General features: G+C 49.6%; 2 long non-coding RNA genes across 5 annotated transcripts; one reads left to right on the forward strand and one right to left on the reverse strand.

Moving 5' to 3' along the window:
• Positions 1–5547: 5547 nt before the first annotated feature.
• Positions 5548–9675, reverse strand: 4930448E22Rik. 4 transcript variants are annotated; one of them, XR_379345.4, is made up of 4 exons: positions 9612–9675; positions 7625–8413; positions 6534–6981; positions 5548–6184 (listed from the first exon to the last, which is right to left on the reverse strand). It is a non-coding gene; the product is annotated as an RIKEN cDNA 4930448E22 gene (long non-coding RNA). The 4 variants fall into 4 exon arrangements; XR_001779156.2 differs by having other exon boundaries at positions 7473–8413; positions 9554–9661; XR_379346.4 differs by having other exon boundaries at positions 6708–6981; positions 9554–9660.
• Gm39329 lies at positions 7847–10517 on the forward strand. Its single transcript, XR_870704.3, has 2 exons — positions 7847–8641; positions 9908–10517. It is a non-coding gene; the product is annotated as a predicted gene, 39329 (long non-coding RNA).
• Positions 10518–16945: the final 6428 nt, after the last annotated feature.

The raw sequence follows: 16945 nt of genomic DNA on the forward strand, positions 1-16945 counted from the left end.
CTTTATGCTATCCAACCTAGGCTCTTATCCTGCCGGGACCAGCCACTGTTGTTGCTTCCTGATGACCTCAGTCCCCTTGAGGGTCCCTTTCCCATCCCTACGCTTTCTCCAGTGCAGGGCTATAGGTTTAGCGAGGGAATAAACTTCTGAATGGTTGAAATATAAAGAGTCAAGGATCTATAACAGGTGTTTTCAACTTAACAGATTTATTCACTTACTCATCTGGCAAACTTTTGAAGTGTAGCCCAGGACTTAATGATGCAGAGACAGGGAAGATACAGTCTCTACCCTCAAGGGGTGACTCCCTTATGGTCAGAGTCAATCAAGTAAATTAATAATTATTGCATATGTTATGCAGAAAAGAGGGAAGAAAATAGCTAGCTTTGTAGGGGGTGGAGGAGTAGGGAGGGTGTGCGTCAAGGAAGGCTCTCCTGAGGAGAGGAGTCTGCAGGTAGGTGAGAAGGGCAAGAGGGCCTTCATAACTGAAGGAGTAGCAGAGACATGAGAGGCCACTCATGGGGGTGGGGGTGGAAAATGGAGGTAGTCTGATGTGGATACAACCCAGGGTGTATGTGGCGAGCAGAGATGGTTCCAGAAAGGAAAGCGGAGGCAGGTCATGAGGTTTGCTAGGATTCCTTCTGAGAGATGATGTTTCTTGTCCATGAAACTTAGCTGCTTAAGTTTTTGTTCTGTTTCTTCCCAACTTGACACAAGCTAGGGTCATCTGGGAAGAGGGAACCTCGATGGAGAAAATGCCTCCACCAGAATGCCTGTATGCAAGGCTGTGGGGGATAGGGGGATGTTTTCTTGATTAGTGACTGCTGGGAGGGGGTCCAGCCCACAGGGGCAGTGCCACCCCTTGGCAGGTGGTCTTGGGGTGTACAAGAAAGCAAACAGACCAGGTCATGGGAGCTAGCTGTTGAGAGTGTTCTTCCATGGCCTCTCTTTCAGCTCCTGCCTTTATGTGCCTGCTTTGAACTCATGCCCTCATGTTCTTGAATGATAGACTGTGAAATACAAGTTTAAGCCCAAACTCCCCTTTCCCCCAAATTGTTTTTTGTCAGTGTTTATCACAGCAACAGAAATGCAAGCTAGGATGGGATTAGGGCTGGGGACAGAGGCTCCCAGAAGGTTTAGCAAGGAGCTGCCTATTCCTCTACCTTCCTCCCTCAGTTTTATAGAGAAACATTAGTTGTTGAGGGAGGGACAAGGGAGCTGGAGATTTAGCTGTCCTGGTTTGGCTTTGGATTCCGTACAGTATCCTACAGCGCTTAGAGACCATTCTGGAAACAAGGCTGCTGTTCTCAGAGCTGTAGAAAAGACTGACCCTCGGGGGAAGCCACAGCTCAGACAGATGCTCCAGGGGCATCCCCTTCCGCTCTCTGAGGTGCCCACCTCCCTTCCCACACCTAAGTGTGGGTGAGGCCTGAGCAGAGGGGACTTATGTGACAATCATAGGCTCATCCTCCCTGGTACGAAGTCTAAGATAGGACCAAAGCTGCCCCAGGCAACCTCTCCTAGCAACAAGTATTGTCCCCAGCATCGGTGGTGGGCAGCATCTCTAGCTTCGGACTTTGGCTTTGAACAGTGCTAGATCCTATTCTCTGAACCAAGACAGTCAGTGCAAAGCTCTGTCTCCTAATGAAACTGTTGGGTGTTAATTAATTATGCAGCTGTCTCATTTGCATGCACAGGCTGTAGCTTCCTGGCTTCCCTCCCCCTTCTTCTGCCAGGAGCCCTGTTTGCACCTTGAGAAAAGCAGATACTTGGTACCATAGGTATGTGCCTGCCGGTTGGCAGCTCTCTCTCTGCCATTTGGCCCCATCAGGAAGAGGCTGATCTGAAAGGGAGCTGATGACATCACAAGGTGAAGCACACATTGCAAACCCTTGAACCAACCCAAGAAGCTAAGGCCCTTGAGTTTTATCTTTGTCTTTTCCTTGACTGACCAATTAATTGTTAAATTACAGACAGGAGTTAACCATAGATTTCAGTGGTCTCTCCTATGTAACGGGAAGAACCCTAGTACTTCAGAGGACTCTACCTTGTCTACCTTTCTGTCTCCCATGTTGGGTACACAGAAGGTATAAAGGAGGTTAGGTTGACTGGCCAGCTGAATCCAAAGCCTTAGCTTGATAACATCTGTTGTGTGTAGTGTCCAGAGGTCATTGTGAATACCTGCAAAGACTTGATGGCCTCAGGCTCTGACTTTGTTTAAGAGGAGACAGGCTGGAAAGAGGACTGGTTCTGGTATCATGCCAAGCCCAGGGGAAGGGAACTCAAAGTCTGTGGTGCTGAGGAGACTTCTGTGGCAAAGGCCACATGATCCTGGGTGGAAAGTGGTATGGGGGCTCCAAGCTTTATGGGGGGGGGCAAGAATACCTCTAGCCATGGGCTATTTTTTTTTTTATCAAATGCACACAAGTCCCTGAAACCCCCAAACTGTGTGGAAGGCCCACTTAGGACTTTTAGACTGGAGATAAAAGGATTCTGAGCCGAGAAACCTGAAGCTTTAGAAAGACCAGAGGGAAAGAAAGGATTCTGGGCAGAGGGGGAGCCAATGCTTGCCCAGACCCATGAGATCTTAGTCGAGAAGAGGTGATGCCACAAACTGAAAGCAAAGGGACCTCAACTTGGTGTGAGGCTGTCATGGTTCAGGGACAGGAGCAGGAGTGCGGGAGGCATGCTGGGCCCTTAGGAAGTGGGACAGGTGAGAGGTAAGGCAGGGATGTCACATGAGTTACCAGTGCTAGCTTAAGGGCCTAAGGGTCTGGTCTGGTTTTGGTCACACAGATAGCATAGAGGTCATTTAGATTATTAGCTACCTCTGGTCCTGGTTGGGGCAGCCTCTGGCTATGAGGGTCATTTAGATTAGCTTTGGTTGTAGGAGCTTGGTATGGCCTGGTCCAACAGATAACAACACAGATCACCAGACTGTTCATCACTTCCAGGTCTCAGCTTTGGAGATGGAAGAACGAACAGGTTTCCAATTGGAAAGACAGTCCTGTGTGATTAACACTCCTGGCTTCTCTGGAGATCTGTAAACTCAAGGACCTTCATACTGTGCCCCCTATGTGAGGCCTTGGGTTCCAGAGGAGGGGGAACACAGGGAGTCTGGGGTTCCCCTCATCATCTCAGCCTTCAGAGAGACGGGTGTCATGGCAGCCAGCCTGAGATTGGAGAGGTGGGGGCTGGCTTCTGGGAATGCAGAGAACAGAAGGGTGGATGGTGAGACCTGCTTCTGACCTGCCTCTAGATGTCTAGTTTAGAGTAAGTCATGTTTTCTCTTTGTCTCAGTTTCTTCTCTCTCTCTCTCTCTCTCTCTCTCTCTCTCTCTCTCTCTCTCTCTCTCTCTCTCTCTCTCTTTCTCCCTCCCCTCCCCTCCCCTCTCCTCTCTTCTCCTTTCCAGGGTTCTCTGTGTAGCCCTAGCTGTCTGTAGTCCAGGCTGACCTTGAACTCAGAGACCCACCCACCTCTGTTTCCCAAGTGCACCATTAAAAAAGTGTGTATCATCACCACTGCCCGACTTTCTTTTCTCTTTTTATTTCCTCTCTTTTCCTCCCTTCTTCCCTCCCTCCTTCCCTTTCTTTTTTCCTTTACATTTTAACTTTTTACTTGAGACCCTCTCTGGAGCCTAGGTTGACCTCAAACCCACATTAATCCTCTGGCCTCAGCCACCCAAGTGTGGGGAGTACAGGTGTCAGTCATCATTCCTGGCTTATGTCAGTTTCTTGTTCTGTAAAATGGGCTAACCCACCACCACCTTTGTCCCTTCACCTGCCTGTTGACCTATATGCATCTATATTTCCACCCACCCTGTCTATTGGTTGAATGTCACCTCTATGCCCTGTGTGACCTCCTGAGCATACATGACAGTGCCTTCCTTAGTGTTAGAGCGGGCCAAGGACACTGTTAAATCATTGTTAAATGAGGGTTGTGATGGACTGTCTGAGGACTAAACTAATGGCACTCCATGTGACAGGCAAAAGCTCCGTCTAGCTAGAAATGTCTGTTATCCCAGATGCTCATCTAGATGGGCGTTAGAGAGATCTCCAGTTTGTTGAATTTACAACTCAATATTGAGTGTAACCCCTCTGCCGGATCTCTAGTGTCTACCTCAGCCTGCTCCCACCCTCTGCCCCTGCCTGCAGCTCAGCTGTGCCTTCTCCACAGGAGGGAAAGGAAGCATGGGGGCGGGGGGGTCGGGGTCTGGTGAAGGGGTGGGGGGGGGTAGCTGAGTTGATTGCTGTTTGTTAATTAGCAGCATTGAACCTTAGTCCTGTTAAGGAGGCATGGAGGAGGGGGCATTATGTGGGTATGTAGGTGCTCTTGCTAAGGACGTCTTAGGCCCAAGGTGTCCCCTCTGCTGTGCCATCCTCTGGCTGTGCCCGGATGATATCAGAACAGAGGGGGTGGAGCTATGGCGGAGGAGGAAAAGGCAGATGGCTCAGATGGGAAGGCCTGGCTGCTGTGTGTTCCTTAGATCCAGAGAGGCCACTAGCCTCACTGTTCACATCTCCAGGATTCTGTTTGGACCACTCCATGCAGGAGACGCCCTCACCCCAACCCCCGCCTTCATCCCATATGTCTTCTCAGACTTGGGCCATCTCCTCCACCAGTTGGCCCAAGCTTGTCTGGAGGTAGCCCCCTTCCTAAATGCTCATAGCACTGACAGGCAACCTCTAGGCTCAGGATCCCTCTTGCCTGGCATGCACCTGTATGATCTTCATGTCTCTCTTATGTCAAATGGCTAATTCTCTTTTGTATCATACCTGCTGGTCTCTCGGGCATCCTTAGGGAGATCCCCAGATGAGTCCTTTCTCCATATATTGCATCTCAAATAGTGCCTGAGACTTCCAGGTGCTCTGTATTTACCAAAGCACACAGGGATATGTCTTTGGAACTTTCAAAGAACATGGAGGTACAGTCCCATTCTATAGATGAAGAAATGGAGGCTTTAGCAGGCTAATGCTTTTCTCAAAACTAGACAGACAGGTTGGAGGGATAGCTCAGTGGTTGAGTGCTTGTTATTTCCGAATTTTATTCCTAGATCCCATGTCTAGCTTACATGTCTAGCAGCCACATCTAGCACCCACATTGTGTGGCTCACAACTACTTGTAATTCCAGGGGCCCTGACACCCTCTTCTGGCTCCAGTGGGTACCTGCATGCATGTGTGCATACACATATACACATATGCACACACACACACACACACACACACACACACACACACACACACACACGTATATAAATAAAATCCCAAACCAAAAGCCAGTGATAAGTAGACAGACTTCAAACTTAGGTCTGCCTCACTCAAATCTTTTATTCCACAGGATGAAGTAGTTAATTATTTGAGAGAATTTTTGTGGACAACATATTCAAGGAACTAAGTAACACTAACTAAATAATAGTGACCGGTAGAAATGACTAAGCTGGGTGATGATGGTGCACATCTTTAATCCCAGCACTCAGGAGGCAGTGGCAGCTGGATCTCTGTGAGTTCAAAGCCAGCCTGGTCTACAGAGTGAGTTTCAGGATAGCCAGGGCTACAGAGAGAAAGGCTGTCTCAAACCAAAACCAAACCAACCAACCAAACAAACAAAAGGCAGGACTTAACTGCAGTATAGCTGTTGCTTCTTAACTCTTTGTCTGCTGTGTAGAACCAGGGACATACTTGGCCTCTACATGTTGAAAAAGGAAAGGGGACTGGTGAGGCAGCTCAGCAAGTAGACCCTGCCATGCAGTCCTGACAACCTGAGTTTGATCCAGGATCCCACAAGGGGGCAGAAGAGACGTGACTCCTGGTTTTCTTTCTTTTCCTCCCAGTCAGATCACCCAGCCCTTCTCCAACTATACATGAAGGAACCTATCTTTTGTACATAAAAAGACATATGAGTAAGTACACATACACACACACACACACACATACGCACACACATGCGCACACACATGCGCACACACACGCACACAGGGAGACAATTTTGGAACTGAGAACATCATCAAAAAGTAGAGTGCATTTATCGTTATGAAACTATCTCAGCAGGGCTATGGTGACGGCTCAGTAGGTAGAGGTCTTTGCTGCCAAACATGACGGTTCTTGCCTCCAAACCCTGACAACGTGAGTTCAATCTCTTGGCCCCTCATGGTGGAAGGAGAGAAGTCCTCTGATCTTCATGCGAGTGCTGTGGTATACACACAAATAAGTAAATAACAAGTTTTTTTATTATTATTATTATTTGTTTTGGTTTTGGTTTTTCGAGACAGGGTTTCTCTGTATAGTCCTGGCTGTCCTGGAACTCACTCTGTAGACCAGGCTGGCCTCGAACTCAGAAATTCGCCTGCCTCTGCCTCCCAAGTGCTGGGATTAAAGGTGTGCACTACCACGCCCGGCTATTATTATTATTATTATTATTATTATTATTATTATAAGAAAAACCCCAAACTCTTAACTCTCCACTCTTTTCACTGATAGAAACTTGTTCCAGGGCTTGTGTCTGATCGCAACCTCCTGCCTAAGAGCTATAGATTCACCTAAGCGTTTCTAGCAGACTGGCTTGAAGCAGGACTCAAGGGCACAGTATATGGCGCTCTGGCTCTAGTGGCAAACTTGGCTTTAATGTTTTGTTCCATGAGGTTGTCTCATCCAAGTGACTGTTGTATAGGATTCACATTTGAGAAAGTTCTATGGTCCCGCAGGTACAGCACCTCCTAGAAAGCGGTTGGCTTTTTCTTCTCTGTCGTCCCAGAAGAGCCAGGATGCTTGCTCGAGCGCCCCCTGGAGCATGGGCGTGTAGGTTCATGAGCAGAGAGTTGGCTGCAGGTTCCCAGGCTTGGCCCGGTGTGAGCCACGGGGGCCTTATCTTGCCATTAATGGTTTTCTAAATTGGTGGCAGTGGAGCAAAAAACCCAATTTGCGCCTGGAGCACGCTGATTACTATTGTAATAACCTCCGCTAATAAGAATATGATGTGGGGCTAGGCTGCGAGAGAAAACACATTTCTCATTAGCTCTTGATTAATTACTCTACATAATTCTTAGTTGTGGTGGCCAAGGGGGTGGGTGTCGCCATCTCTTAGCCTCACTTTAACCCCAGCATCTAGTGGGTGTGGGGTTCTCGTGGTTGCTGGCAGCCACCGGGAGGGGCGGTTCCTACTCCTCTCCTCTCCACACTCTCTCTCCTCACCTCCCTTCCCTGTCTTCTCTCATTGCTCCTTCTCCAGCACTGTTTCCTTCTCCTGTTTCTCTTTCAATCCCCCCCCCCCCCGGTTCTTTCGCTCTCTCCCACGCCCCCTTTTGAAGTCACCTATATCTAAGGCTGCCTTCGAACTCACTATACATGTGGCCATGGATGATCTTGAACTCCTGATCCTCCTCCCGCCTCTTTAAGTGCTGGGATCGCATGTGTGTATCGTCATGACAGGTTTTATTTGGTGCCAGCATCTACTGACCCGATCTACACCTGGGGCTCACCATCTGCACTATAGCTTCCCCTCAGCCTTTTCTTTATCTTCAGAGGAGTCTGCGTGGGCATTGGGGAGAAGGGTCATTGAGTGTTCCCTCTGCCAGAGGGGCCTGTGGGAGCAAGCAGGAACTGTCTCCGGGGTTCCTGGCGCCATCCTTACGTTGTCATCCCGCTGTTCCACCACGACCCTTCCTTGCCACTTCTGACATTTCACGGGCCATTGTTTGAGGCCTAATTGCCTGCCAGTGCGATCCGCTCGCACCTCCCTCCAGCCATCTGGTCCATGGCTCCTGCTGTTCACCGCGACAGCTAGGCCGAGAACAAAACAGTGAGCCCCGGGCGGTGCTGCAGCTCTTTGTGCGCGCGCGCGCCAAACTGCCGTAGTGTATTGTCTTCTCCGGGGACATCAGGCCTGTTACTAAGATGGGTCCGGTGGGCCAAGGGACACACAGAGCCTTCATAGCGACGAGGCAAACCCAAACTTGGTTGGCAAACCCAAGGTCCTGCAGGATGCAGGAAAACCGGGAAGACCAGCACTGCACGGTCACCTCCCTGTCCTTCTCCAGTCAGTGCCCGCACCCCTCTCCTCTCCCATCCTCTGACTCCTTCCACGGCCTCTTACCCCTCCAGGCAAGAGGAACTCTCGCTAGAGAGCCATGTAAAAATAGATGTATTTCTGGATACTCAGCGAGCCTGAAAAACGGCTGAGGCAGAGTCTGCTCCGCTGACAGAAGATCTATGTGCCGAATTCCTCTTCAAAATCTATTTCTCCGGAGATTTATTTTTGCAGGGCTCTGGCGAGCCAGGGGAAGTTCACAGCACCAGGGCACTGCGCGGCCGCTGCTTCCCGCCTGCGCCGGACCTCCTTCCTGGTGACTGTTTCCTGGAGTGAGCAGTGATCGAATTAGGAGGCTGCTGATAGGCCCGGTCAGGAGCTGAAAAGTCAGGGCTGAAATGCAAGAGAGATTTGAATGGCAAAAAGGTCATTCTCTTGCCGTACCCTGGCGGGGTCGGAAGCCTGTGAGACACAGCACGACACCCATCCCTGCGGCTGGGAAAATAAGTGATGGCTATATTTATGTCTCCATCTAAATGCATGGATCAAAGCAGACACTTTAATCTATTCAACAACAGCCGGAGGATTAAAAAGTTGCAGGCAAATCACACTCTTAAATTGGTAATATATTTTTGCTTGTCACTTCACAAATCATTTTACAGAGTGACTCCAGGCCTGATGGGAGATCTGAGGACTTGAACTTAGCTCATGAATCTGGAGAGACTCAGCCCCCTCCCAGCTGTGGCAGGAATCACCTCGTTTGCTCGACTTTCCTGGGCTCCGGCTGCAGTGGATTAACGTGGGGGTCATCGGGCTCAGGGTCACCCTGACAAATCTCTCCTTTTTAAAAGACTTAATTTACTTTTAATTAATGTGTACTGCGTATCGGTGTGGGTTCACAATATGCATGCAGTTTCTAACGGAGGCCAGAAGAGGGCATCCGATTCTTTGAGGCGGGAGTTACAGGCATTTTCATGCGGGGGTGGGGGTGGGGGTGGGGGTGGGGGAGGGGCATGTGGTTATAGGGAATTGAACTCATGTCCTCTGGAAGAGCAGCAACCACTCAACTACTAAGCAATCTTTCTGTCCTTAGACAAGTGCATCTCAGTTCACCCCCGTTATGACAGAGAAGCTGGGCGACACCGTTGCCCTCTCTTTTACGGTCAGGAGACAAGACAGGTGGCTTGCCCAGGCCATCGTACGTAACATGTGGGAGTGGGTGCAAAGCCAGCGGTTTGGACTCTAAGAACAGCGGCACTAGTTCCAGCCCTTCTGCTGGAGCAGCTGGGAGAGAGCGCACGAATCCTTCTCTCTCCTCGAGAGCCCAGGCAGGGTAGCAGAGAGGAGCTAAGTCTCTTTGTCCCAGGTCCTTTGCTCCCCAGCTTCATCTGTCAAATGGGGGGTACTGAGGAGCCACCTCCTGGGGTGAGCGATGAGATGTCGAGGGAGCGTCTTAGCACACTCCTTGACACAAACTAAGAACTCAAATTTGCACTGAACTCTGAAACTCAAGGTGGAGGGAGAGGAGCTCACAGCAGGACTTCTGGCGGGTGGGGGAGGAGCTTAACCATTCCGTCAGAGAGTAAGTTACCCTCTTCAGCAGACTGGGCTGTGAGAAGAGTTGACCTACACAGCCTAGCTGCTTTTCTCCTTGCTCGGTCATGGGATCAGTTGATTGTGACGGCTACAAAAATACTGCACAAACGCAACTTAGGAAAGGAAGGGTGTGTTTTAGCTCAGGGTGCTAGGGGAGACAGTCCTTCCCTAGTGGGAAAGTCACACCAGCACGGACAGAAGAAGCCAACGTTCACGCTGTGTCTCTAGTTAAGAAGTAGAAAGAGATGAAAGCATGTGCTCACTCATGTTCTCCTTTTTATTCAATCCCAGAAAGCATATCACAGAATGGCCCCAGCCCATGGAAGGACCCCAGCCATGGAAGGACCCCAGCCCATGGAAGGACCCCAGCCATGGAAGGACCCCAGCCATGGAAGGACCCCAGCCATGGAAGGACCCCAGCCATGGAAGGACCCCAGCCCATGGAATGACTCCAGTCCATGGGAGGACCCCAGCCCATGGGAGGACCCCAGCCCATGGAAGGACCCCAGCCCATGGAATGACCCCAGCCCATGGAATGACCTCAGCCCATGGAAGGACCCCAGCCATGGAAGGACCCCAGCCCATGGAAGGACCCCAGCCCATGGAAGGACCCCAGCCATGGAAGGACCCCAGCCATGGAAGGACCCCAGCCCATGGAAGGACCCCAGCCCATGGAATGACTCCAGCCCATGGGAGGACCCCAGCCATGGGAGGACCCCAGCCAATGGAAGGACCCCAGCCCATGGAATGACCCCAGCCCATGGAATGACCCCAGCCCATGGAAGGACCTCAGGCCATGGAGTGACCCCAGCCCATGGAAGGAATGGTGTTGCCCACACTTAGGCTGGGTCTTCCAACTCCCTTAACCTAATGTAGATAATCCCTCACTGATGTGACCAGAGATTTGTTTCCATGGTGATTCTAAAGCCCATCGAGTAGACAATCAAGATTAGCCACCACAGTCTCTGAGGACAAGATGCCTGCATGCAGAAGTGTCTCTCCCTATGCCATCTAAGATGGCTGCCAGATAACTGTGAACTTAATTATAATGTCATCCCCACACTAAACGACATACTCCAGTGTCTTGACAGTTGACAATTGCTGTGATGACAACTAGAAAGAACCATCCAAGGAGCCAAAGGAGGTGGCCCCAGAATTCCTGGGAAAGCTCTATCCACTCCCAGAAGACACACACAATTCCCTCCATTACCAGCCTGTTGCTCACCCTCATTTTGTCTTACCTGGAGCTATAACTTCTGGATCCCCAGCATCTAGAGCAGTTGATTTTAGAGCATATTGCCTGCTTCTCCTGCTCTTGACCAAGAGTTAGTCTCCTTTGGTCTCATGCTTGGTCTTTTTTTTTTATGATAATTTTTTTAATTAGGTATTTTCCTCATTTACATTTCCAATGCTATCCCAAAAGTCCCCCATACCCCTCCCCCCACTCCCCTACCCACCCACTCCCACTTTTTGGCCCTGGTGTTCCCCTGTACTGGGGCATATAAAGTTTGCATGACCAATGGGCCTCTTTTTCCAGTGATGGCCGACTAGGCCATCTTTTGATACATATGCAGCTAGAGACAAGAGCTCCGGGGTACTGGTTAGTTCATATTGTTGTTCCACCTATAGGGTTGCAGTTCCCTTTAGCTCCTTGGGTATTTTCTCTAGCTCCTCTATCGATGCTTGGTCTTGTAGTTGGTTCTGTGAGGTGAAAAGGATCCAGTTGGAAACTGATGACATTTGATTTGCTCTAGGTAGTTCCAATAGAGACAACTGTATCTTTGCATTTCTTGTTTATATATAGATATGTTTATTAGTGTGTGTATTGTGTTTGTGGTATACTCACACACGTATACACAGGTACACACACAGGTCAAAGGTGGGTGCCAACTGTCCTCTAGCACTCTGCTTTGCTCCTTTGAGGCAGGGTTTCTCCTCAAACCCAGAGCTCAAAGTTTTCAGTCAGTCTGGCTGACATCATGCCCAGGGATTCTCCTGTGTCCGCCTTACCACCTTCACAGTTTGGGATGACAGGTATGCAGGCAGGAGACCAAGCCTGGCTTGTTATGGGTGGGTGATGAGATCTAAACTCAGGTCCTCGTGTTTGTGCAACAAGTCCTTTTAGCCACTGAACCCTCTCTAGCTTCAACTGGATCGTTAAGGAGGCAGATAGGTCTCAGGTAATGAGAGCCAAAGAGGGCACAGTAAACTCACCGGAGCGGGTTTAGAGTTGTTTCATGATCCCTTCTAAGCAGGAGAACCAACAGTTCCAAGAGTAGTAGAGTCGGCTCACCATTCTCTCTGTGGTGTGTGTGTGTGTGTGTGTGTGTGTGTGTGTGTGTGTGTGTGTACAAGAGGAGTCAGGTATTAGCATTGGATGTCATTTTGTGTATGTTCTGATTCGCTTATTATTTATTTGTATGTGTGTGTGCCTGCATGTTTGTAGGTGCTCAAGGGGCGGAGGGTCCCTGGGAACTGGAGTTACAGGTGTGGTTAGCCACCTGGTATGGGTGCTTGAACTGAACTCTGAGTCTCGACAAGAGCTGTAAGTACTCTTAGCTACCTCTCCAGCCTCACTACCTTGCTTTTTGGACCTCACCAATTAGGCTATGGCGGCTGGCTAGTGAGTGGACCTCAGGGATCCACCTTAATCTGTCCTTCTGAGTGCTGGCATTAGAAAAGTGCCAAGCCCTGTGTGACTTCTGGGAGTCAAACTCAGGTTCTCTTTCTCACGAGGCAGGGCTTTTGTTGACTATGTATCTCTCTAGCTTTGTTTCTTTAGAGACAGGGTCTATGTACATAGCCCTGGCTGTCCAGGGACTAATTATGTAGACCAAGCTGGCCTGGAACTCATAAGATCTGCCTGCTTCTGCCTTCTAAGTGCACCACCATGGTGGGACAGCTCCCTGGTTTATTTCACTCATTTTCTCTTTCTTTCTTTCTTTCTTTCTTTCTTTCTTTCTTTCTTTCTTTCTTCCTTTCTTTCTTTCTTCCTTTTCTTCCTTTTCTTCCTTTCCTTTCTTTTCTTTCTTTCTTTCTTTCTTTCTTTCTTTCTTTCTTTTTCTTTCCTTCCTTCCTTCCTTCCTTTTCTTTCTTCTTTCTTTCTCCCTTTCTTTCTTTCTTTCTTTCTTTCTTTCTTTCTTTCTTTCCTTTCTTTCCTTCCTTCCTTCCTTCCTTCCTTTTCTTTCTTCTCTTTCTTTCTTTCTTTCTTTCTTTCTTTCTTTCTTTCCTTCCTTCCTCTCTCTCTCTCTCTCTCTCTCTCTCTCTTTTGTCAAAGTTTCAATAAGTACCCTAGGCTGACCTTGAACTCACAGCAATCCTCCTGACTCAGTCTGAGTGTGGGGGTTATAGACCATGTCTGCCAGAGGACAATTTGCAAAAGTTGGTTCTCTTCTTCCACTGTGTGAGTTCTGGGGAATCCAACTCAGATCTTCTGGTTAAGGAAGCACCCACTGAGCCATCATGCCAGGCCTCTTTTAATGTTTTTAAAAATATAATCATTGAATCCTGGTTTAGGCTTGACTTAGATCTCCACTAACCTTGAATTACTTGGAGCACAAGTTGAGTGTGTGTGTGTATGTGAGCACATGCGCGCGTACACAGATATACAGATATAGCAAACATGCCCCTGTCCCCAAGGAACACTTAGGCCCCTTTGCCAGAGTAGTCCTTGGAATTATTGCAGCTCCAGATAACGTAGCAGCGGACTTGGAGAGACTTGGGCTTCTGTCTGGTGCCTCCTTCTGCAAACCACCTCATTTCTCGGATCCTCAGTTTATAAGAAAAGCAGGGGCCCAGCTCTCTTCCCTGTTCACAGTTTAGAGGGCTGGTGAGGAGCTGAAGCTGGAGGTACTGTGCTGAGGCTGAGCGGAAGGGGCTCTGGTGCTGGAGTCCTGAACTGGCTACACGCTGGCCCGCGCTGGCTCTGCGTTTGGTCTAGGCTGGCGCCGGGAGTGGGGCGGTACTGAGAAGTTAGTTGCACCATCTGCCCTCTCCAAAGTGGAGCGCAGGTGTTGGGTGGGGGCGCAGGTAATTGCTGACGGCTGAGCCAGCTCTCCTTGCATCTGGTCCCGGAGCGAGGTGAGTCCCAAGCGCTGGAGGGATCGGCCAGCATGGCTCCAGCCAGGCCGAGTCCCGCATCCTGCTGCAGCCCCGCAGCAGCTAAGCCATGTAGGTCAGGGCATTATCGGATTCGCTTTACCAGCGTGGAAATCGAGAACAGGAGAGGTTAAATCTCCGGCCGAGGTCCAGGAACCAGTCAATACCAGGCCTGAACTAGCCCTGCGGGTCACTCGACTCTTAATTCCATTTTCCTCGCGTGACCCCGTGGCGCCACGCAGTTCAGAAAACATTTATGTAAAGCCTTTGGTGGGTCAGGCTCTGAGCTAGATGTGGGGTGTCACCGGTACTCTGGCTCTGTTCATGACTGGGCAAAATCTACTGCCCCCGTGGACACATGAAGTCCCTAGGTGGCCCCGCTTCGATGTCTACTGTCTGGCTACTTGAGATATTTTCATTATCTTCTGTCCTTTCTCTCCTTAATTGGTTGTTTGGTTTTGAGATAGGGTATAATGTAGCCCAGGCTGGCTTTAAACTCACTTTGTATCTAAAGAAGACCTTGAACTTCTGATCCTCCTGCCTCCACCTCTCTGATAGCTGAGGGTTATAGCCCTGCTCCTCCATGACAAATTTTGGAGGGACTGGGGATGGAAGCCAGGGCTTAGTCAAGCACTCTTCCTCCGGAGCTATACTACCAGCCCAATGGCACAGCTATCACCCATTCCCACAGCTGGTGATTCACTAGCGACAAAATCCTTTGCTTGAGGCTGGAGACCCGAGTCTGGGAGATCTCAGTTTACTGTTGCTCTTACCTGCCCGCTCGCTCTCTCCAGGAGCCTAGCTACACAGGCCCACACCCTCTGCTCTGGCTCCGTGGGCATCAGGGCCCTTTCCAGCTCTGTATTTGACTATGCTGACTTGTGCTTTCAGGCCTACGTCATCAGTGGCTTCCTCCCTGAAGCCTCCTCTCTCCCTTTCCTGGGCTGACATCTTTCCAAGTTCCAAAGCTACTTTCCAAACCCTCAGGCCCGGGTCTTGCTAAGCTCTGCGCTGTCTCCTCCTTCTGCATCCTACTCAGGGACACAAATGAGGTGTACATGAAACTGTGCTGTCAGGCACTCCACAGTCACTATTACTGAGAAAACCAAAAAGTAGCTATCAGATTATAACCTGTGGAATCGATTGTCTATCTCAACAACTCTGAGAATAAAAAGCACACACACACACACACACACACACACATTCTTTTTTTGAGATTATATTATTTCCCTCTTCCCTTTCTTCTCTCCACCCCACTCCCATATGCCTCTCCTCGCTCTCTTTCAAATTCATGACCTCTTTTTTCATCTTTGTTATGTAACTGTATGTGTGTATTCCAAAATACATGAATGAAATCCATCCAGCCTGTATAATGATACTCGGATGGGTGTTTATAGGGCTGACCGTTTGGTGCTGGATAACCAGTGTGCTCTCCCCCAGGAAGCCTTTCTCCTGTTCTTGGCATTCATTCCTTAGCGGCCGGTCTTAGCTGCATGGGGTTGAGGCTGCATGGCCTCTCCTCGCTCCGCGGTAGCAATCATCCTTGTTCAACCCATGTCTAGGCAGCGTGTTGGAGAGTCTTTATGGGTGTAGCTTCTGACGTTTCTAGGTGACCCGGTCTCACAGCAAACCCCCTGCTGCTCTGGCTCTTAGCAATTTTCCCGCCCCCTTTCCTGCAGTGATCCCGGAGCCTAAGGTGCAGGAGTTGTCTTAGAGATGTCTCTGTTTTTTTTTTTTTTTTTTTTTTTTTTTTTTCCGAGACAGGGTTTCTCTGTATAGCCCTGGCTGTCCTGGAGCTCACTTTGTAGACCAGGCTGGCCTCGAACTCAGAAATCCGCCTGCCTCTGCCTCCCGAGTGCTGGGATTAAAGGCATGTGCCACCACGCCCAGCGAGATGTCTCTGTTTTGAATGGGCTCCCCAACTCTGCATTTTGATTGGTTGTGGTTTTCTGTGATGTCCTTGAGAATTCTAAGTTCTAGATTATCTTCATCACCAGTGTGAGAGTACACAACACAGCCAACATGCCTGGCAATTATGACTGTAACCAACGGTGCTGTAAGGACAGACAGACAGGCACATGGGTGTAGGACAGTCTTTCTCATTTTGATGTTGATTCACAAGCTACAGTTGGGGTAAGACTGAGATGGTGCCAGCCGTCTTTGGATTTTCAGAGAACTCAAAGGAACAAAATGTCCTTCCAGGAGGCTTCTGGGACCCTAGGCTCTCAGTGGCCTCTGTGGACAGAGGCTATGTCTGTCAGATGTTATAACTGGCTCAGGAGGTGACCTGTGGCCTAGGAGTCTACTCCATGCTCTGGGCATTGCCCTCCATTTGGGTGTGCAAAGCAGCAGGCCCCACCTTGCATTGTAGAGCATGCCTATGGGAGTGTGGGGTGCACTGGGTGCTTTAAAGAGCTATGTGGCTCTGTGAGACAGTTAGCAAGAGTTTATTAGTAGTATTCTTTTTAGATAGACCAGGCTGGCCTTGAACTCCTGACGATCCACCTGCCCCTGCCTTCTCAGTGCCAGGATCAAAGGCATGTGCCACCATACCCTGCTTCAGTACACTGTTTATTTTTAATTTGTAACAACAGGAGCATGCTGAGAGTTTTGTCCTTTAAGCATTTCTGGAGGAAGCGTGCATACAAACACTAATAAACAAAGAGGATTAAGGGCCGGACTCCATGGGGGACTTGGCTCCTGAAGCAGAAGGAGGGTATGTGTGCCCGCATGTCATTTGTTGGACTCTGTCATTCAGCTGAGGCACCTCGGGAACAGCAATGCTGTTTCTGAGTTGGTTCAGAAAGCGTGGGTTCATGTGCCTCATGTGTGTCGGCACCTAGAGGTTGTGTTCTGAATCTGGGTATATGTATCTGAGAGTGTCCTCGTGATAAGGTGAACTTCCTGGGCGTGTCACCTGTGTAAATGGGTGTGCGCATCTTGAGTGTGTGCCTGGATCTTTTGGTCTGTGCTTCTTTTCATCGGGGTGTGAATAGATGTAGGAGGCTGTATTTGTGTAGGTGGAGGTGGGTCTGGGTACAAGTCTGCTATGCTTTAGGTATGAGCATATATCCACAGTGGTGTGCCTGTCCAGGTGGGTAGGTGAAGGATGGTGGCAGGTGAGTGGCTGAGCTGTGTAGACAGGTCCCTAAGGATTTTGCAGGTCCAGATTTAGAGGCTCCTTTTTGGCTTCTGTTGCTGCTGGTCCCTAGAGGTTCTGCCTTGCTGGTC

This window comes from Mus musculus, chromosome 9, assembly GCF_000001635.26.
Source record: "Mus musculus strain C57BL/6J chromosome 9, GRCm38.p6 C57BL/6J".
Taxonomy (NCBI): Eukaryota; Metazoa; Chordata; class Mammalia; order Rodentia; family Muridae; genus Mus; species Mus musculus.